The sequence below is a fragment of the Puma concolor genome, chromosome C1 (genome assembly GCF_028749965.1).
Source record: "Puma concolor isolate L17-30 chromosome C1, mPumCon1.1.hap2, whole genome shotgun sequence".
Classification (NCBI taxonomy): Eukaryota; Metazoa; Chordata; class Mammalia; order Carnivora; family Felidae; genus Puma; species Puma concolor.
In genome coordinates this window covers 141,634,605-141,658,663 of record NC_141674.1, presented here as the reverse complement: position 1 = coordinate 141,658,663, position 24,059 = coordinate 141,634,605, and the positions used below count along the sequence as shown (strand labels likewise).

General features: G+C 35.6%; 1 long non-coding RNA gene across 2 annotated transcripts in view; it reads right to left on the bottom strand.

Annotated features, from left to right (window-relative positions):
* Positions 1–920: 920 nt before the first annotated feature.
* LOC147578470 (uncharacterized) overlaps positions 921–24,059 on the bottom strand; it is a 341,836-nt gene continuing 318,697 nt past the window's right edge. For both annotated transcript variants that reach the window (XR_015254291.1, XR_015254290.1), the window contains exon 5: positions 921–1,481. This is a non-coding gene — a long non-coding RNA (uncharacterized LOC147578470). The remainder of the gene's footprint in view (positions 1,482–24,059) is intronic.

Genomic DNA, 24,059 nt, shown 5'->3' with positions numbered 1-24,059 from the left:
TACTTGGTGTACAATCAAGAACAAATGTGACATTGATGGAGAGGCAGTGTATTAATGTATGTGTACATGTCCTTCTTTACTAGCACTTAGCTTCTTCGTCTCTTCTTGAAGAAAACCCTATTGTGTTTTCTTCTTTTTTCAGATCATGAATCATTTAGAACAAAATCTATATCCCAAATTTTACTTTCAGTTACAAGAATGTGAGCAAAAATCTTCTCTCTCAGTAGGAAAATTATATTTTTGGTTAATTTTTTAAAAAATTAGTAGGATAGGGAGCTATTCTGTCAAGCCCATTAAAAATTGAAGCTTGTGGCTATTTTTGTCACGGAAGAGTAATGACCAGTATAAATTTATCCCACTTGAGAAATGAATAATTTTTTATTTCATTTTATTTCCAATGGAATTTCTGATCCATCAATACATACCTACATATTTCTTAGTTCATATAATTTCTATAATTGAGACAAAAGATCTAAATAGTTTATTTGCAGAATTATCTTTTACTATGGTGGGTTTTGGTACTGTAATATTCTACACCAATAATGCTTTTCAACAGATTGGTCTGTGAAATAAATCATAAATTACATAAAATGGCTCCAAACAAAATAACGCAGTAAACTCATGACAGCTGGCCCTCTGAGTGTTATCAAAACACCAGACTAATGCTATGAGATGTCCAAGGGCAATATAAATCCCATGAGATAGAAAAATTATAAATTACTACAAATAAATATTATCTGTAATGCTTCTTTATTTTGAAAATATATTCGAATATTTCTGCATTCTGATTTTTTTTAGGACTACCTACAAACATGACAAGAATAATTGTTTTTTATTCTGAACACTTTAAAAAGGAGACTAGTAGAACAACATTTATCTGCCTTTCTGTCCAGAGAAAGATAATTTATAACTTATAAATAATTCATGCCATCTTATGAGCAGTTTTTAGAGATTCTTATAAAAAATTGTATATGAGATCTAATTCTTAACTTCAAGGAACTTACAGTGAGGTGGGAAAATGGCCATGTACACATAAAACACATTAAAATATGACAAATAATGAAACTAATAGATAAAATATATCCCTCTGAAGTGTTTTCTTTAAAAACCTGAAATATAGAAAATAAACTCAGACTTGAGTTGAAATATTCAAAATTCACATCATTGTAGATTTCCCACACTTGTGTTTGTTTCAAAACCACCAGATGGCAAAATAGAAAGATTAATCAAAGTGAGCTCCCCAAACAGCAAATTATTTGTTTCCACACATAATTCTTCCCTCCCTCTGTCAGGATTATTCCTGGTCAAAGGATAGGTTTTAGAAAACTGGAGAGAGATACCTTTAGGGAGGCAGAAGATCTCAGATTTCACACACAGACATAGGAATCTGCTGGAAGTCCATGCTCGTCCATAGTTAAACTGTTCTGATGATTTTTGAAGTAGGTGAAAAATAAGCTCACTCTTCTTTGAACATCTTCAATCTAAAGGAATCATGTAGTGTGGTGGAGTAAGAATTGGATTAAGAGGCAAAAGACAAACTTCTCATTCCTTGAATCTGTACTCATGACTGGTGCTATGACACATATATCTTAGTGGTTTGTCAATTAAACTGGAATTAAAATATCTACTGAGGAGAGTGGTTATGAATGTTAAGGAAAGATCTGTGAACACAAATACCTCGTATAATGCCTAAAACAAACTGTATATTCAATAACTATTAAACAATGTATACTGATCATATGTGGCAAATCATTAATAAATATTTATTCCCTTTGATTCAGAAAGTCTACTTCTGGAATGTTTTCAAAGAATATAATCCTAAAAGCAGAAACAAGTTTATTTATAAAGATGTTTATTGAAGTCCTATATCTATTAACTGAAAAAATTGGAAACAATTACAAGGCCCCCAAAGAGAGAAATTGTAATAAAAACTCTAGTACATTCACTTGATATATTATACAATCTTTAAAAATGATATTTATAAAGTACTTATTATAACATTAATTAAGATTATTAAGCATATATGATAAAGCATATTAAGAAAGAGCAGTATCAAAAGCTGGATATATACAATATGACCATAAATATATAAACCAAATAAAAAATATGCATTGAAAAAGGAAAAGAAAAAAAAAAAAAACACTGGGTATGAGTGTCCCAAAGCATAGCAAGAATTGTTTCTGTGTGATAAGGCAGGCTATGAATGATTTTTGCTTTTCTTCCATATGTCTGTATTTTCCAAACGCTCTATTCCAATTATTAATTACTTTTATGATGAAAAAAAGAAATGTTGTCATTTTACATATGTGTTTTATCTCCCCAACAAACAGACAAATTTCTTGAGGGCAATAATTTTATCATTTACTCCTTTGAATTATAATATTATTATGTCTAAACCAAGTGCCCACTAAAACTTTTCCAAGGGGACAATGACTGATGGATAGCGTTTACTCTCTCAATTCAAGTCTTTCTAGGACATCAAAAGGGGAAACGTGACTCAATCTTTTTTGCGTCTAAATCACATCCAAAAGATTCCATACAAGCACCAAATTATGAGGCTAAAAACTAGGCTGTTGTAAACTGTTTTGAAAGGGAAATATTAAAAAAAAAAAAAAAAGAGTCATTTTGCTAAAGCTGTGTGAATAATGTAGCATGTGTAAGATTTGGCACCAACTCATACTCTGATAGCACCAGACTCCTAGGAGAAAACCATTTCTTGTCTTTTCTTCTCTTAAAAGAAGGAATAGAAATAGCATCTCCTTTCACTGAGGAACTAGAAGATAGGTGAAAAAAATGTTGGTTGAGTATATCTACTGAAAACTCTGTCCAGTACCATGGCTGGTAGTAATACATGATCTCTGAGCCTCCTATACTTGGTCCCATCTGTTAAAATGGCACCATGCCTGACTGCCAGATGGTACACTGGCTTCATAGGGACAGAGGTGCCAAAACGATGGCTTTAGAAGACATTGTTAATACCACCCCCTTGGGCCTCCCACCACAGTAACAATTCACCCCTGTTGGCGCCCCATCACATCTCGCACTGCTTTCCTCATTTCTAGAAATAAGTGGTTCCAAACACTTACTAAGTCATTTCCTTGAGCTGCCTACTGGTTTCTGATCTTACACAAGTTGAAAAAGAATACCAAAGTGGGGGAATGAGAGACTGAAAGTATCCAAACACTTGAAGTTGCCAACACCTACAGCTTGCGCCTGAGGGCCATTAGGATCATATGATGCGTCAAACTCTATTATGTAAGGGTGGAATGTGTGGGCACTGCTTGCAAAGTTTAACCAGTCTCAGTGAAAAGAGAGCAGCTCTGTTATATGGAAGAACCAGTTTATAAAGTTCACTTATTGTAAAGAAAAAAAAAATGGCTCTAGTGGATTTAAAAAACCAAAACAAACATTTTCTCATGTAGTCAATGGAAGTAAAGAGAATTCCAGGGGCGCCTGGGTGGCGCAGTCGTTAAGCGTCCGACTTCAGCCAGGTCACGATCTCGCGGTCCGTGAGTTCAAGCCCCGCGTCGGGCTCTGGGCTGATGGCTCAGAGCCTGGAGCCTGTTTCCGATTCTGTGTCTCCCTCTCTCTCTGCCCCTCCCCCGTTCATGCTCTGTCTCTCTCTGTCCCAAAAATAAATAAACGTTGGAAAAAAAAAAAAAATCTTTAAAAAAAAAAAGAGAGAATTCCAAAATGGCTGTATTGACAGCTTAAGTATTTCTCAAAACTGTCAGGCTACATAAACATGAATGAGCATAGATTCTGTCAATGGATAATTTTCAAAAAGTTAAGACATGTCTTTTATACAAAGGATGTACAACTGATTGCTAACTCATGTATTATATGGCTAGTAGGATAGTAAAGCTGGTTCAGAGAACATTTGAGGAACCAGTTATATAGATATTTAAAAATATGAACATTGGTTGTTTAGGTAAGACTCAAAGCTTGTTCAGTTCCAAAAGGACAATGAGACCATGACCTTTGGGGTGATCTTTTCTGTAGGGAAAAAAGTCTCCAAGTAACATGTAGCTTCACAGTTACACACTCCAAAAGAATCAAATAATCCAAGGGAGGATCTGTTAACAAAATGTGTGAGTATGTCATTGAAAAAGTATGCTGTACTCTCTTTTGTCTTATTTCCAGGTTCAGAGTAAATGTCCTAACTCCTGTGGCTTCATTAGGATAGAAATTTTTTGGGAGAAAGGCAATTCTGGAGAATCACAGGAATTTTACTCAGCTACCAGAGAGATGGGGTGGGTTCTCACTTCTCTGGGTTGTAATCAGTTTATCATTATAGGCAGTTAATCTCTTTTTTCTATGGAACTCTATCCTATGCTATCCACGAATCACCCAAGAGATCACTTCTATGTCATTCTGAATTCTTTACGAACCGAACTTTAGTGACTTATTCTTACCTCAAATGTTTAGCTATCTTAGGGGCGCCTGGGTGGCGCAGTCGGTTAAGCGTCCGACTTCAGCCAGGTCACGATCTCGCGGTCTGTGAGTTCGAGCCCCGCGTCAGGCTCTGGGCTGATGGCTTGGAGCCTGGACCCTGTTTCCGATTCTGTGTCTCCCTCTCTCTCTGCCCCTCCCCTGTTCATGCTCTGTCTCTCTCTGTCCCAAAAATAAATAAAAAACGTTGAAAAAAAAATTAAAAAAAAAATGTTTAGCTATCTTCATCATGCATATTATACAAACCTAGTATAAGCATTTTCTTATGTAATTTGTATAGAAACAAAATAATTCAACATAAAATAAAATAAATATTGGCTGATTGCATTCAGAGCATACATTCCCCCTTTTCTGCCATCTGTTCCACTAACTACTCCATTCTAAGATTAAATGGGTTTAGAAGGGATCTTAAGCCCTGTGGCTGTTACATGGGATTCAGTCCTATCTAAATCTGCCCTCTACATTCTCATATATGTGTGTGTGTGAACATGCACACACATATATATACATACATATATATGTATACACATACATACACAAATATATACACACATATATATGTAAATGTATATAAATATGTATGTAGTCATGTACTTATAGACAGAGCAATTGTAAGATTTTAGCTTTTCATGTTTATATGAGTTCAATCATTCCATCATTCCATCAGACACTATTTTCTCCGTTAAGTAATATTCTTTCCGTACTAGACATTGGGCTCGGTGCTAGAGATGTAACTTTGAAAATGAAAGTAGACATTGAGACTGACTCATAGAGCCTAAAGTCTTGTGGGAAAGACACTGAAAAATGAATTCTCTCTCCCTCTCTCTCTCTCTCTCTTTCTCTCTCCCTCTCACTCTGCCTCTCTCTCTCACTATCTAAATATGAAAAGGCAATACAGGTTGCTATGAGAATGCAAATCAGGGAGACCAGAAAAGTTTTCCCTGAGGCAATGATGAGAAAGCTAAGAAAGGAAGAATAAGTAAGATTTATTCAGGATCTTATGGACCATGTTTGAAATAACACTGGAAATTATTAGATAAGGTTTTTATATCAGAAAGCCAGAGGCTTTGCCTTCCATTGTATTCAAGAGGACAGCGATGCCTGTTATCTTTGCTTTCTGATGTGAGTAATGGAAAACCCAACTCAAACTTGTTTTAAAAAAAGGAAAATTTATTGCCTCATGCTATGGAACAGTAGTTTCAGATATGGTTTATTCCAGGATTGAAATCATCTCTTAATTTTCAGGCATTACCTGTTCAGTATTGGCTCCATTATTTAACCTCCATATGGTTGCAAAACAGTAGCAAGGGCAATATTCTTCCATCTTTGAATCCAACAAAAATGACCTATCACTATCATAAGATCTGAGATTCAAATTAGACCAGCTCAGTGCACTTATCAACTCCTGAAATAGTGTCACAAAACACCAGAAAAAAACCCTACAATATTTATGCCCAACCACACCTCTATAATCTTACTATTAATCTTACTTTAAAAAAAATTTTTTTTTTAATGTTTATTTATTTTTGAGACAGAGAGAGACAGAGCATGAACGGGGGAGGGTCAGAGAGAGAGGGAGACACAGAATCTGAAACAGGCTCCAGGCTCTGATCTGTCAGCACAGAGCCCGACGCGGGGCTCGAACTCACTGACCGTGAGATCATGACCTGAGCCGAAGTCCGATGCTTAACCGACTGAGCCACCCAGGCGCCCCTAATCTTACTTTTTATGGCAGCATATTTTTGGATTGCTTCTTCACGTGATAATTCTGTAAACTTTTCTACAGACAAAATAGAAAGCTATTTCAGTATTTTGTTCTAGCATAGTGGATACATTTTTATTATTGATAGACTAGAAATTTATATCATTGTTATATAATTTATTAGTAATATTGTGAGTTTTTTAAAAGAATTATCATCAAATATGTGAAAAACTCCTAAGAGGTTAGGCCCATATCTCTTACAGTCAGCAATTGGTCCTTATTGCCAGTTCCAAAATCCCATCCTGATAGCTTTCTGGGACTGCTTTTGGTATCTCTGTTTTAATCTGGGTTTCTTCAAATACACAGCCTGAGCCAAAGTTTTGAATGTAGATACTTTAGTTGGAAAGTGGCCTCAGAGGGGAAGAATAAGGAAAAGGGCAAGTGAAAAGGAAAGGACAATATGCCAATTTTACTCGACACCACTGCAAGGAGCCAATCAGACCCTTTGCGAAGCATTATTTGATAAGTCTCTGAACTGTCCTTTGAGAGAATGAAGGCAAACACATTTACCCTTTGGATTCTATCTTCTACTCATCAAGGGTGACCATTGGACATTAGCATCCTGTTGTATATGCCTGAGTGCCAGATGAATTCCTCCAGGTATCCCATATCACTTTATTGGAGAAGCCCTGGGGCAGGTGATAGGTAGATGCATTGTGTAGGTCCAAGAAAGATTTTGCCATGTTACACCTGTGCAAAGCTGGTCAAAGCAGGTGTAGAACTAGTTAGGGCAGCAATGGCTGGAGCCAAAGTAGGGTTGAGAGGATTTGAAGGGAAACACACAAATCCCATTTCCTTTTGTGGGAAAAACAACAAACAAAAAACAAAAAAACGAAACAAACAAACAAACAAACAAACAAAACCCCTCTTAGCCTAGAGTTCATAAAATTACCAATTTTTGGAATTTTAAAAGACAGACAATTTACATATGTTTATATTTAAATATATGTCATATTCCAAGAATACTTTTCATCCATAAAAAGCAATCTTATAAAAATAAAAGTTTCTTTCCCATATCTATGATGCATTTCTGTATTATTGCTTCTTGTCTCATGTGTGGAAAGTAAAGGCTCTATCTAATACCACATAATACCATCTTAAATCATTAAATAATAAAGCCTTTCAAGAGAAAAAAAACCCACAAATTCCAAATAGAATTTATCTGGCTATTTCCGTCTTCCTATAGTAGTATTCCTCTAAAAACCCCAGCTGTCTAAACTGGAAATGTTCATACAATACTCTCAACACTTGTCTTTTGCGTGTCTCTTCTAAATCTTCTAACCATAAAATAAAAGAAAATGTAACCATCCCCACCGGGCTAAGATTTTTCTTAGACCTAAATGGACAATAAATTCTTAGTTGAAGAAGGTGATTTCCTGTCCTTGACTTATTTCTCAGCTGTTATAATCATTTGTAAAACAGATTAAGAAACACCTTTGACATTCTCCCTCGGCTTTGAGATTGCTATGTAGCTATACATCCTTCACACAGAAATTGGATGAATGAATTACTAGCATCTGAGAAAAAAAGAAATCCTCACGTGAAAAAAAGCTGGACATAGTTGAAGAGAGAAGCAAACTGTAATGTAGTTGGTAAATAATAATGCAAACCACAGTGCAATAGAAATGAAAAGGAGAACAAATAGGTTGGCCTGATGAGATTTCACAGAAATTTTTGGTACTGAACAGCTGGGAAAATTTCCTTGCTCATTCATATCAACTAAAACATTTCCTATTAAGAAAAGTATAAAGAAAATGGAAACTTTCTGCAGAGTTCTAATACTTTTATTTGCTATGCAATTTTTTGCTTCACCCGTGTAAAAGCATTAATTATTTACAACACCAGGGAACCAGGTTAACTTACCTAATTTACCTTTGCAAGTTTTGATGTACAAAGTAGGTAGGAAACCGAGCACTTCTTAAAAACCATAGATATTTTTCTCAACCTCTCCAGGAATATAAATTGATACTTTTTTTTTCAAAAAATATTTTAATTGCACAAGTAGTTCATGCTAATTTGTAAAATTAGGAAAGGCAAATGAGAAAAAAAATACTATTTGTGTATAACCTTAACACCCAGAGAGAATCATTCAACATTTTGATAGTCTGCCAAATAGCTTTAATGCCTCTATATGCACATAAAACACACACACACATGAAAATCTCCAAATAGATCATATTGTCGCTGCTGTTCTATATTTTACTTATATACTCCAGAAATCCTTCTGTAAACAACCTATACATTTATTATGTTTCTGTTATCCATATCTATGTATATCTGTATCTACAGACATATATGTCCCAACATATGTGTGTACACTCTTTTCAAATTTATAAGTTAAAAACTAGAAATCTACACTAACATTTCCTCAAAAATGGTGACCTCACATTCTGAAGTAGAAATGATACATTCTCATTTTTTAAAATTTATTCCAAATAAAACTGAAAAGGACTAATATAAAAAAAATAAATTCCATGAACTGAAAACAAGCATTGTTAACTTTGAAGATCAAACCAAACATTTTCCTTAGGGGTATATTCCGAAGAAAGAGAAATGGATAAGCATATATAAAGAAATAATTTTTAAATGAGGTAAGATAAACATTATTTTAAATAAATACATTATCCTTAATTTTCCTAGAATTTAAAAGCAAAAATGGAGCAAGTGGCATTGAAGGAAATGTTCACATTCTGATAAATGTTTTTTCATTGCTAAGGATATTGGTTCCTAAAATATTTCTAAAGTTAAAAAAAGTATGTATATGACAACATTAAATAATTGGAATTATTCATAGTTTTATATGTTCCAACCTTAAACATTATTTTATCCTGATAAAAATATTAGCACATTTCCACGTTCCCCCAATTCCATTCCCCTATCTCTCCACTTTTGTTTGTTATTTCTACAAGATTTGTATTCTGTTCTCTTGCCATAATTCCTAGTTATTGATTCTTAAATGTATTTTTAAGTAAATTCTGTGCTCACCAACTGTAGAAGAAACTATAATGGCATCAAATATTTCATTGCTGTGCCTCCATTTCCCAGCCTCCTTGCAGGGGGCTGTTGACTATTTCTGTCCAAGAACTATGAGCAAAGTGACACATGTCAATCCTGGGCTGAGGCAATGACAAGACTATGTTCAATTCCTGTCTCTTGTCTCACACCTTAACAACTGCTTAGGATGCATGTTCCAGATGGTACAGCTCAGAGCTGATGCAGCTTCTGTCAGCTCCCTATCTACAGATGAAGCTCATGCTGACCTTCAAAGACATATTACATGGGAAAAAATAAGCCTTGTTTGGTTAAGCCCCTGACATGTAGATATTGTTTATTACTACAGCAAACCTAATACAGGAATACATTAATTATTCAACATTAGTACAATACCAGTCTTTAAACCACATCTTTTCAAATTCTTAATTTTAATGTATCTCTCGATAAGTTGAATTTTATCATCTTCTCATTTTTTTCAAGAGATCTTCACAGTTGTCTTAATTCCTGATTGCAGCCATGCTTGAGAATGTCTTCCTGTTGCCTTTATAAAATTAGTTGAGGTATGAATTTACTGGGTCATGCTTTCTCCCATAATTTTTAGACACCGGTACCTATCTTGTGGCTGAGAATGTGGCTGTGTAAGAAGTCTGAGGATGACCTCATTTCTTCCTTGTGCATTATTTCCCTTTTCTGCTTGGATTCCTATACAGCTTTTTTTTTTTTAAAAAAATCATTAAGTTCAGGAATTCACAATGAATACTTTTTGGATGGCAGGCTTAGCCTTTAATATTTACAGATTCCTCTCTGTTATTATTTCAGTAGAGTTTTCTTATACTATAACTTGGATTATTTTTTTTCTCTCCCATTACTTTTGTCTTCATCTTCAGGATCTCATCTGTTACTATGTCCATGGTGTTTTCAGTCATGTTGATTCTATTTTTGTTACTTTAAGTGTGACTTTAACATCAGAACTGTTTTTATCTTGTATGCTTCAATTGTATCTCATTCCATTCCATTGTATTTCATTTCTTTGCTAAGTCCTACCAGTTAATTTTTCATATTTTTCTGTTGTTGTATAATCTCTTGCCAGAAACTTTTAACCTGCTGTTAAAGTTCCCTTCTAAAAAGTAATGAGAAAAAGTGATATGATACATTAGTATCTATATAGATATATGTACATGGTGGGATACCATTCAGTCATTCAAAAAAGAAGGAAATCCTGGGACACCTGGGTGGCTCAGTTGATTAAGCGTCAGACTTTGGCTCAGGTCATGATTTCACAGTCTGCAAGTTCAAGACTCGCATCAGGCTCTGTGCTAACAGCTCAGAACCTGGAGCCTACTTCGGATTCTGTGTCTCCCTCTCTCTCTGCGCCTCCTTTGCTTATGCTCTCTCTCTCTCAAAAAAAAACATTAAAAAATTAAAAAATAAAAAAGAAGGAAATCCTATCATTTGTAGCAAAATGAATAGACTTGAGGATATTATAGTAAGTGAAATATGTCAGAGAAAGACAAATACTGTATGATCTCTTGCATACATGTGAAATATTTTTAAACTCATAGAAAAAAATCAGATTTATGGTTACCACAGGTGGGGGCGGGGAGGGTATTTGGATGAAAGTGGTGAAAAGGTATAAATTTCATTATAAGATAAATAAGTACTAGGGATGTCATGTACAACATGATGACTATTTAGCTAACATGCCGTATAATATATTTCAAAGTTGCCAAGAGAGTAATCCTGAGTTCTCATCACCAGGAAAAACTAAAAAAAAAAAAAAAAAAAAAAAAAAAATCTGTATGAGATGACAGATTTGAACTAACTTGTGTCAATCATTTCACAGCATATGTACATCAAGTCATTATGCTATACACGTTAAGCTTACACAGTGCTCTGGGTCAAATATATCTCAATAAAAGTGAAAGAGGAAAAGGAGTTAGTTTTGATAAAGTGATGAATTGAGAATATTAACAATGTATCAGTTTTACTCACTTTTTAAATGTGAAGGCATCAATGAAAATGTATTATCCTGTTGAGGTTAGTGTTTAATAAACACATATTTTAAGGCAAATGTCCCACAGAGATTGTTACCATGTTCCCCCAAACATAATCATTAATCACTAAAAACAAAGAAAAAAAGCAATTATGTTGCCTATAATTTGTTTGAGAAAAGTGAGACTCCTCTATTTGAACCCTTCTTTTTCTTCGAGAAACTCCTCTATTCTTGTCATATGTGTTTGCATTACCATTTATTTATGATTACTTTACTTTCAAAAAAATATTTGCTTCATTTCCTGTGGTTTCCTTAAAGGAAGCAGGGTTAGCAATAAAAATTGTTTATTAATGAATATCTACTGCAGCTGCTCGTCTCTTGCTATCAGGCAGAATGAACTGGGTTTCTACAGGGACATTTTCTTCAATGCCTGTTCTTGACCCTATATTTTGTCATTCGATTCTATGCTTTTGGTTGTTGTGACTACTTCTTTCAGGAAAGCATGAGACCCAATCTAAGACCTTAAAAGTATGGATCAATTCTTAGCATTCTTGCCAGTTTTGGTCTCTGTAGTGTCACTGATCAGATATGATATAAAATTTATGATTTATGATTTGGTCATTTTCTTGTTTCATTGAAGACTGAACTACTGTTTTTATTTCTAGGTTTTTTTTTTTTTTTCTTTGTTTCTTTGTTCTGTTCTAGTTGTTCTTAGATGAGGGAAAAAAGTTGTGGACAGACAGCGGGATATTCACCAGTCCATTTCTTCTCCTTACTAAGAGGAGAGCTAGATGAAAATTTGCACATTTCCTTGCATTTAAGAGTGGTCATGTGAGAGAGTTCTAGAAAGTAAGATGTAAAAGAAAAGAGGGTCACCACTTTCCCGGACTGGCCTGGAAAACCTCCCATATCTTCCTCCTCCTCTTCTGCAGCAATGTGGAAACTGTTTTGAAAACATTAGAGCCCAAAGATGGAAGGAAACGGTCCCTGTATCACTCCTTGTAGGGAAGACACCCACCCATCAGAAATATCCATTTTGTTTATGTGACTGAGGCACATTTCTATTTTGTTAAGCCACTGAGGCATAGAGATTTATGCAGCAGCTAGCATTGCCTTTAAACATAGGACTACAATAAACTGAGGAAGAAAAAAAAAAACCCTTAAAGTTATTCTTAAGAACTGGACTTATGAAGAAGATGGCAGGGAGATCCAAAGTTCATCTCATCCCATGGATACAGGCATATAACACCTCATCAGTGTACACACACACACACACACACACACACCAGAAAAGGACCCAAAGATTGGCAGAATAGACTCACCACGGCTAAATGTAGAGAGGAGGCCACATGGAAAAAGATATGAGTCTGGAACTAAACAGACCCATGGGACTATCTGCAGGAGACAGGGATGTCATGGGCACAGAGAAGGTAGAGAAAAAGACCCTTGCACAAAGCAGCCCATGCACAAAGAACCTGTACAAGGAACATGAATACCCATAACATTTGGCTTTGAAAACCAGAGGGGCCAAAGTTCACAAGTTCTTACCATCACATAGTTTATAACCTGGAATTTTAAAAATTAGCCTACTTGGCTCTGGAATAGCCAGGAGGGTGAGAGGAAACTGAGTCCCCACCCATAAAGAGACAGCACAACAAACAGCCCCACGGAGATACAGAAACAACATTTTGAAAAAAGTCTGGGGTATACTAGAGGGAGACTTGTTTACTCATCTCAGAGCATATGCTGGAGGGGCAGGGGCCTTAGCAGGCTCCTCTATAAGTAAAGGAGCTGGAAGATGGCATTGCCTTCCCCTATCCCCCAGCCTAGGCACACAGATACCTGTGAGAACCAGTGCAGTGTCAGCACTCACCACCTAGCTTGGTAGAGTGCACCCTGCCTCTTCTCGCCATTCTCCTATGGTCCTGCCCCCTCCAAATGCCCTTGGTCAGAGCCCATCCAAAGTGGTACTACAAGTGTGGCAGTGTGCAAGCTGACAGTAGCCAGCACCACTACAAAATGACAGAAGTCACTTTGTAGTGGGGGAAGATAACCACACAAACTATTCTGACTCTGTCCCCAGCAATGGGCTGGGGGAAGATATTGGGTCTGACTGCAGGCTCTGTCCACCAATGAAAGCTTCTCAAGGGACAAAACAGGGAAAGCACCCTGAAGTTTGGTGCTACTGCATCCCTGGCAAATATCTGCTCTGACCCAACTCAAGCCCAAGTCAGCCCCAGACTGGCCCACTAATAACAAAGGGACTAAACCCTGCCCACAACAGGCAAAGAGAGCCATTGCAGATTACTGGACTGAAGGGAAATGTGGCTTAGCCACAACAGTAGGGTTCATACAACACATATGGGAGACACCCCCTAGTGCCAGGTTCAGGTGAACAGGGGACAGGGAACTATAGGACCTCTTCTTCATAAGGACACTACTTTCAGGAGCAAGAGACATAGCTGACTTTCTTATCACATAGAAACAGATACAGAGAGGTAAACAAAATAAGGAGACAGAGGAATATATCCCAAGTGAAAGAACAGGACAAAATCAAGCAAGATAGCTAAATGAAATGCAGATAAGTAACATGTCTAATTGAAAATTTAAAGTAATGGTCATAAAGATACTCATGACTTGAGAAAAGAGTGGAGTTGAGGCCCTCAGTGAGACCCTCAATAAGGAGATAGAAAACAAAAAAGAACCAGATATGTAGAACTCAATAGTTGAAATTAATAGTATACTAGATGACATAAAGAATAGATTAGAGAAAACAGAAGAATGAATCAGCATTCTGGAGGGCAGAGTAATGGAAAACAATAAAGCCAAACAGGAGAGAGAAAAAAATAAGGATGAATAAAGATAGACTTAGGGAATGCAGTGATTCCATTAACAGTAGTAACATTTGCACTATAGGGATCCCAGAAGGAGAAGAAAGAGAAAAGAGGGAAGAAAATTTACTTGAAGAAATAATAGTTGAAAACTTCCTGAAGCTGGGGAAGGAAATCCAGAAGGCACAGAGAGTCCCCAATAAAATCAACCCAAGGAGGTCCATACCAAGACAAACAGTAATTAAAATGGCAAAAAGTAGTGATAAAGAGAGAATTTTAAAAGCAGTAACAGAAAAGTCACATACAAAGGAAACCCCATAAAGCTATTAGCTGACTTTTCAACAGAAACATTGCAGGCCAGAATACAGTGGCATGATATACTCAAAGTGCTAAAAGCAAAAAACCCTGCAACCAAGAATACTCTTTCCAGCAAAGCTGTCATTCAGAAAAGAAGGAGAGATAGTTTCCCAGACAAACAAAAGTTAAAGGAATTAATTACCACTAAACAAGCCCTACAAGAAATGTCAATGGGGATTTTTTTGAGTATAAAGGAGAGATCTCAAGTAAGAGTAAGAAGGTAGGAAGCACAATAAAGTATATATATGGGGAGTCTGGGTGGCTCAGTTGGTTAAGCATCCGACTTTGGCTCAGGTCATGATCTCACAGTTCCTGAGTTTGAGCCCTGCATCAGGCTCTGTGCTGACAGCTCGGAGCCTGGAACCTGCTTTGGATTCTATGTCTCCCTCTCTCTCTCTGCCTACCCCCCACTCATACTATGTCTTTCTCTCTCTCTCTCTCAAAAATAAACATTAAAAAAAAGTATATATATAAAAGCAAGTCAAGGAATTCACAAAATAAAAGGATATAAATTATGACACCATATACCTAAAATGTGTGGGTGTGGGGAGAGGAGTAAAGAATGGGTTCAAACTTAAGTGACCATCAACTTAATATAGACTGCTATATGCATAAGATGTCATATATAAATCTAATGGTAACCACAAACCAAAAATTGGTAATAGACATGCAAAGAATAAAGAGAAAAGAATCCAAGTTTATCACTAAAGTGAGCCAGCAAACCATGAGAGAAGAAACCAAGAGAAAAAATGAACAGAGAACTACAAAAACAAACAGAAAACAAGTAACAAAATGGCAATAAGTACATACCTATTAATTACTTGAATGTAAATGTACTAAACACTTCAATCAGAAGACATATGATGATAAAATGGATAAACAAACTAGATCCATTTATATGCTGCCCACAAGAGACTCATTTCAGACCTAAAGAGAAATGCAGTTTGAAAGTGAAGGGATGGTAAAGCGTTTATCATATAAATGGAAGTGAAAAGAAAGCCAGGGTAGCAATATTTATAATGAACAAGACAGACTTTAAAACAAAGACTGTAATAAGAAACAAAGAAGTTTGACACAATATAATCATAAAGGAGACAATCCAACAATAAGACATAACAATTTAAAATATTTGTGCACCCAACATGGAGACACCCAAATACATAAAGCAGCTAATAACAAACATAGAAGAAGTAATCAATAGTAATAAAATATTAGTAGAGTATTTTAACAACCCACTTACACCAATGGGTAAATCATCCAAACAGAAAGTCATCAAGGACACAGTGGCTTTAAATGACACATTGGACCAGATTGACCTAAGAGATATATTCAGGATGTTCCATCCTCAGAGAACAAAATGCACATTCTTTTAAAGTGCACGTGGAACATTCTCCAGAATAGATCATATAGTGTGCCACAAAACAAGTCTCAGCAAATTCAAAAGATTGAAATTATCCCATGTAATTTTTCTGATCACAAAGCTATGAAACTAGAAATCAACCACAAGGAAATATCTGGAAAGAACACAAATACATGAAGGTTAAATAACTTGTTACTAAACAATGAATGAATCAACCAAGAAATCAAAGAAGAAATTAAAAAATACATGGAGACAAATGAAAATGAAAACCCAATGCTCCAAAATCTTTGGAATGCAACAAAGTTATTCTAAGAAGGAAGTTTATAGCCATATAAGCCTACTTCAAGAAGCAAGAAAAATCTCAAATAAACAACCCAACCTTACACCTAAAGGAGGAAAAAACAAAACAAACAAAACCCTAAACCAGCACAAATAAGGAAATAATAAAGATTAGAGCAGAAATAAATGAAATAGAAACTCAAAAAGCAATAGAACAGGTCAATTAAACCAGGAGCTAGTTCTTTGAAAAGATCAACACAATTGAAAAAACTTTAGCCAGACCTATGAAAAAAATAAATAAATAAAAATAATAAAAAAATAAAACAAAATAATAGACAGAGAATTCAAATAGACAATATCAGAAATGAAAGAGAAGAAATAAAACCAACACCACAGAAATACAAAGGATTAAGAGAATATGGTGAAAAATTATATGCCAACAAACTGTACAACTTAGAAAAAATGGATCAATTTCTAGAAACATAACCTGCCAAAACTGAATCCGTAAGAAATAGAAAATTTGAACAGACTGATTATGAGCAATGAAACTTAATCATCAATCAAAAAACGCTCAACAAACAAAAGTCCAGAACCAGACGCTTTCCCAGGTGAATTCTACCAAACATTTCAAGAAGAGTTAATACCTATTCTTCTCAAACTATTCAAAAACCAGATGAGGAAGTGAAGCTTCCAAATTCATTTTATGAGGCCAGCATTATCCTGATACCCAAACCAGCTAAAGACACAACAACAATAACAAAAAAAAAACCCAAAAACAAAAACAAAACAAAACAACAGCAACAACAAAAAAATAAAAATAAGAGAAAACTACAGGCCAGTATGTCTGATGAACATAGATGCAAGAATCCTCAACAAAATATTAGCAAACCAAATCCAACAATAGATTTTAAAAAATCATTCAGTATCATCTAGTGGGATTTATTACTGGGATTCAAGCATGGTTCAATATTCATAAATCTGTCAACATGATACATTACATCAACAAGAGAAAGAAGAAAAACCATTATCATTTCAATATAATGCAGAAAAAGCATTTGACAAAGCCTAAGATCCTTTCATGATAAAAACTCTCAACAAAGTAGGTTTTGAGGGAACAAACCTCAACATAATATAGACCATATATGAAAAATGCACAGCTAATATATACTCAATGGTGAAAAACTAAGCACCTTTCCCCTAAGATCAAGAACATGACAAGAAAGTCCACTCTCACCATTTTTTATTCAACATTGCACTGGAAGTCCTACCCACAGAAATCAGACAACAGAAAGGAACAAAAGACATAAAAATTGGTAAGGAAGAAGTAAAAGTTTCACTATTTTCAGTTAACATGATACTGTATATAGAAAACCCTAAGACTCCACAAAAAAAACTACTAGAACTGATGAATTCAGTAAGGTCACAGGATGTAGAATCAATATAGAGAAACTCCTTGTATTTCCATAAGCTAATAATGAAAGAAAAATTAAGAAAAATATCTCATTTATAATTGCACCCAAAATAATAAAATACCTAGGAATAAACTTCACCAAGGAGATAAAAGACCTGCACTCTGAGAACTATAAAACACTGATGAAAGAAATTGAAGACAGCACAAACAAATGAAAATATATTCCATACTCATGGATTGGAAGAACAAATACTTTCAAAATGTCTATACTACCCAAAGCGATCTACAGATTCAATGCAATTACTATCAAAATACCAACAGCATTCTTCAAGAAACAAGAATAATTCTAAAATTTGTATGGAACCATGGAAGACCCTGAATACCCAAAGCAATCTTGAAAAAGAACAAAACTGGAAGTATCACAATCTCAGATTTGAAGATATACTACAATGCTGTAGCAATCAAAACACTCTGGTACTGGCACAAATACAGACACAGAGATCTACAGAACAGAATAGAAGCCCAGAAATAAATCCACAATTATATTGTCAATTAATCTTTGACAAAGGAGGCAAGAATATGTAATAAGAAAAAAAAAAACAGTCTCTTCAACAAATGCTGTTGGGAAAACTGGACAGCTACATGCAAAAGAAGGAAACTGGACCACCCTCTTACACCATACACAAAAATAAACTCAAAATGGATTAAGGACAAACATGAGACTGAAATCATAAAACTCCTACAAAAGAGCACAGGCAGTAATGTATCTGATAGTGGCCATAGCAACATTTTAACATTGTTCTAGATATGTCCAAAATAAACTGTTGGGACTACATCTAAATAAAAGCTTCTACACAGCAAAGGAAACAATCAACAAACGAAAAGACAACCTACTGACTGGGAGAAGATATTCATAAATGGCATAACTGATAAAGGGTTAGTGTCCAAAATATATAATAAACTTACACAACTCAATGCCAATAAATAAATAAATAAATAATTCAATTTAAAGTTTATTTATTTATTTTGAGAGGGAGAGCCCAAGTGGGGGAGGGATAGAGAGAGAAGGACAGAAAGAGAAGCCTAAGCAGCCTCCATGCTATCAAGCACAGAACTGTGAGATCATGACCTGAGCCAAAACAAAGAGTTGAGTGCTTAATCAGCTGAGCCACCCACGTGTCCCATAAATAATTCAATTTAAAAATGGGCAGAAGAGGGGCATCTGGATTCTCTCTCCCTCTCTCTCTGCCCCTCTCTGCCACTCTCTCTCTCTAAAAAAACAAACACAAAAACAAAAACAAAAAGCAAACAAACAAAAAAAACAAAGGGCAGAAGCCATGAACAGACATTTCTCCAAACAGGACATACAAATGGCCCATAGATGCATGAAAAGATTCTCTATGTCACTCATCATCAGGGAAATGCAAATCAAAACCACAATGAGATATAAACTCATGCCTGTTAGAATGGCTAAAACTAAGAGCACAAGAAACAATAAGTGTTGACAAGGATGTAGGGAAAAAGAAACTCTAGTGCACTCCTGGTGGGAATGCAAACTGGTAGTCACAGGCAAAACATGGAGGTCACTCACTAAATTACAAATAAAACTACTCTATAATCCAGCAATTGCACTACTAGGTATTTACTCAAAGAATACAAAAACACTAATTTGAAAGATATATGTACCCATACGTTTATTGCAGCATTATTTACAACAGCCAAATAATGGAAGCAGCCCAAGTCCATTGATAGATGAATGAACAAAGATGTGGGGTGTGTGTGTGTGTGTGTGTGTGTGTGTGTGTGTGTGTGTGTATGTATACATGCATGTATACATGCATACACACACACACACATAATGGAATATTATTCAGCCATAAAAATGAATGAAATCTTGCCATTTGCAACAACATGGATGGAGTTAGAGGGTATAATGCTAAGCAAAATAAGTCAGCCAGAGAAAGACAAATGTCAAATGATTTCACTCATATGTAGAATTTAAGAAACACAGCTAATGAACAAAGAAGAAAAGAGACAAACAAAAAAGAGACAAAAAAGAGACAAACCAAAAAACAGACTTAACTGTAGAGAACAAACTGATGGTTACCAGAGGGAAGGTGGATGGGGGGATGGGGGAGATAGTTGAAGGAGATTAAGAGTACACTTATCATGATGAGCATCGAGTAATGTATAGAATTGTTGAATCACTATATTGTACACCTGAAACTAATGTAACACTGTATGTTAATTATACTGGAATTGAAGTTTAAAAAATATTCTTTTATTACTAATATTTTAAATTCTTAATTTATTTTAATCATTCTTAAGAACCAGAAAAGGTGTTTTAAAACAATTTATCTTACCTATGAGGAAGAAGACACAAGCCAGGGAGATACAAATTCAAAACCACACAGAGTCTACATAGGCAGATAATGTAACAAGTGAGAAAAGTCAGAAGGCAGAATATGTGAAAATATCAATTACCACACACATAATAAAGATTGCCATATTTTTGTTAAACTATCCTATAAAAGCACACAAGATAATTCAACCATGCATTTTACTGGAGTATATTTCAAATTTAAAAAATTAAATATAGAAGTTGAATACAGACTTCTACTTATTAAGTTTTTCTTTCTTCATTGTCATTACATTGATTTTTAACTGGAAACTACACATTTACGTCTACACCAAGATATTCATTGAGATCTAATATTCAAGTTATGGTATGCAATAAATAATTCATCCTAGAAAATGTTAACTGAGAATGATATTTATTTTTATTCTGTTTCATACTGTAAAACATCTGTTTCCAAAGATATATACTTTGAACATGGAAAGATTCCATGAATGGTCCCTTTTATGTTCAGGATACTTACTCCTAAGATATTTCAGAAATCTAGTATTCCAACAGTGACAGATTTAATTTTCAGTGCTGTTTTGTTCTTTAGTTGAGAAATTTCCAGTTGTATTTCTTCATTCAGACTATCAGTATTGATTGAGAAAGAAAGTTAATCAATTTTACTTCATTTTCATAAGGTCTGCAACTATAAAACCTTTTTTGAAAGTCATTTTCTTTTTAATGTCAGAAATGTAATTCAGCAATTTATTTTTATTTATTGAAATGGATTTCAGCATGGAAAAATGGACCATATTTTTATTTCCTAAAGACAATGAATTTCCCAGAGACAAGTGTAGTGGGCTAAATGGTGGCTCCAAAGATAACACGTTCTAACCCCTGGAAGATGACTATATTTGGAAAAAGTGTCTCTGCAGCTTTTAAGAATCTTGAGATGGGGAGATTATTTTGGATTGTCTGGTTGGATCCTAAATGCCTTCATGTGTATCCTTACAAGAGAGGCAGAGGAAGACTAAAGACACGGAAAAAGAGGAGACATGTGATCACAGAAGCAGAGATTGGAGTAATGCAGCCACAACCTGAAGCTTGCGGGAGGCCACCAGAAGCTGGTAGAGATGAGGAACAGATTCTCCCCTAGAGTCTTCTAAGGGAACATGACCCCACTGACATCTTGATTTCAGCCTACTAAAACTGATTTTGAAATTCTGAACTCCAGAACTGTGAGAGAATAAATTTTCTGTTAAGTCACCAAATTTGCAGTAATTTGTTACAACAGCCACCAGAAACTAATACAACATGCTTTCAGTAGAAATAAATGAGAAAATCAAATTGTAAACATTTGTAATTAATATGAATTCCTTTGTGTAGAGATATTCAAAGAACCCTTGTTAGGTTATTCTTTAAACCAGGAAAGAAAATGTGGATCTATTTTTCCATTAAGAAGCCTCCACAGGAATTTTTCTTCTTGGAAGACATGAGCACATTAATTTTTTCCCAATAGTGTAAAAAATGCTTTCGTCCTCTTACTACCTACCTTCGTGTAGTACAGCAATTTCCTTATTGTGCATCCAGTTCAAAGATCAAAATATGGGAAAGATTTCAGTTTATAATGTTAATTACTATGTCCATTATGTAGCCAATTCTCAAATATTGTAGCCCAGACTTATCCCAATAAATAGTGTGATTTTTAAATGTAAGATTCATATTCCTACCAGGTATGCAACTCTGTAACTTTTCAAACAAGTCGAACACCAACTTTAGCCATCTCAGGAATATTCTTTGTAGATAAGCTTATTGATGTTTCTGAGACAACACTAAAATTTTTCAGAAAACATAAAAAATAAGTCATTTTCTGGAATTTTGCCTATCATAGCTAAATCTCAAAAATTTGTTGGTCATCCCAAAATTTTCATCAAGACTCTGAGGTAGCTCACTAAGCAATATTTGTTATCTGTGTTGTCACCAACTACAAATTGAAAAAATGCTGAAAATTTTTTGGATTTTCTTCTTTAATATTTCCTATAATTTCTTTTTTCTTTTTTTTTTTTTTTTATTTATATATGAAATTTATTGTCAAATTGGTTTCCATACAACACCCAGTGCTCATCCCAAAAGGTGCCCTCCTCAGTACCCATCACCCACCCTCTCCTCCCTCCCACCCCCCATCAACCCTTAGTTTGTTCTCAGTTCTCAACAGTCTCTTATGCTTTGGCTCTCTCCCACTCTAACCTCTTTTTTTTTTTTTTTTGTTCCCCTCCCCCATGGGTTTCTCTTAAGTTTCTCAGGATCCACATAAGAGTGAAACCATATGGTATCTGTCTTTCTCTGTATGGCTTATTTCACTTAGCATCACACTCTCCAGTTCCATCCACGTTGCTACAAAAGGCCATATTTCATTTTTTCTCATTGCCACGTAGTACTCCATTGTGTATATAAACCACAATTTCTTTATCCATTCATCAGTTGATGGACATTTAGGCTCTTTCCATAATTTGGCTATTGTTGAGAGTGCTGCTATGAACATTGGGGTACAAGTGCCCCTATGCATCAGTACTCCTGTGTCCCTTGGATAAATTCCTAGCAGTGCTATTGCTGGGTCATAGGGTAGGTCTATTTTTAATTTTCTGAGGAACCTCCACACTGCTTTCCAGAGCGGCTGCACCAATTTGCATTCCCACCAACAGTGCAAGAGGGTTCCCGTTTCTCCACATCCTCTCCAGCATCTATAGTCTCCTGATTTGTTCATTTTGGCCACTCTGACTGGCGTGAGGTGATACCTGAGTGTGGTTTTGATTTGTATTTCCCTGATAAGGAGCGACGCTGAACATCTTTTCATGTGCCTGTTGGCCATCCGGATGTCTTCTTTAGAGAAGTGTCTATTCATGTTTTCTGCCCATTTCTTCACTGGGTTATTTGCTTTCCGGGTGTGGAGTTTGGTGAGCTCTTTATAGATTTTGGATACTAGCCCTTTGTCCGATATGTCATTTGCAAATATCTTTTCCCATTCCGTTGGTTGCCTTTTAGTTTTGTTGGTTGTTTCCTTTGCTGTGCAGAAGCTTTTTATCTTCATAAGGTCCCAGGAATTCACTTTTGCTTTTAATTCCCTTGCCTTTGGGGATGTGTCGAGGAAGAGATTGCTACGGCTGAGGTCAGAGAGGTCTTTTCCTGCTTTCTCCTCTAAGGTTTTGATGGTTTCCTGTCTCACATGCAGGTCCTTTATCCATTTGGAGTTTATTTTTGTGAATGGTGTGAGAAAGTGGTCTAGTTTCAACCTTCTGCATGTTGCTGTCCAGTTCTCCCAGCACCATTTGTTGAAGAGACTGTCTTTTTTCCATTGGATATTCTTTCCTGCTTTGTCAAAGATGAGTTGGCCGTACGTTTGTGGGTCTAGTTCCGGGGTTTCTATTCTATTCCATTGGTCTATGTGTCTGTTTTGGTGCCAATACCATGCTGTCTTGATGATGACAGCTTTGTAGTAGAGGCTAAAGTCTGGGATTGTGATGCCTCCTGCTTTGGTCTTCTTCTTCAAAATTACTTTGGCTATTCGGGGCCTTTTGTGGTTCCATATGAATTTTAGGATTGCTTGTTCTAGTTTCGAGAAGAATGCTGGTGCAATTTTGATTGGGATTGCATTGAATGTGTAGATAGCTTTGGGTAGTATTGACATTTTGACAATATTTATTCTTCCAATCCATGAGCAGGGAATGTCTTTCCATTTCTTTAAATCTTCTTCAATTACCTTCATAAGCTTTCTATAGTTTTCAGCATACAGATCCTTTACATCTTTGGTTAGATTGATTCCTAGGTATTTTATGCTTCTTGGTGCAATTGTGAATGGGATCAGTTTCTTTATTTGTCTTTCTGTTGCTTCATTGTTAGTGTATAAGAATGCAACTGATTTCTGTACATTGATTTTGTATCCTGCAACTTTGCTGAATTCATGTATCAGTTCTAGCAGACTTTTGGTGGAGTCTATCGGATTTTCCATGTATAATATCATGTCGTCTGCAAAGAGCGAAAGCTTGACTTCATCTTTGCCAATTTTGACGCCTTTGATTTCCTTTTGTTTTCTGATTGCTGATGCTAGAACTTCCAGCACTATGTTAAACAACAGCGGTGAGAGTGGGCATCCCTGTCGTGTTCCTGATCTCAGGGAAAAAGCTCTCAGTTTTTCCCCGTTGAGGATGATGTTAGCTGTGGGCTTTTCATAAATGGCTTTTATGATCTTTAAGTATGTTCCTTCTATCCCGACTTTCTCAAG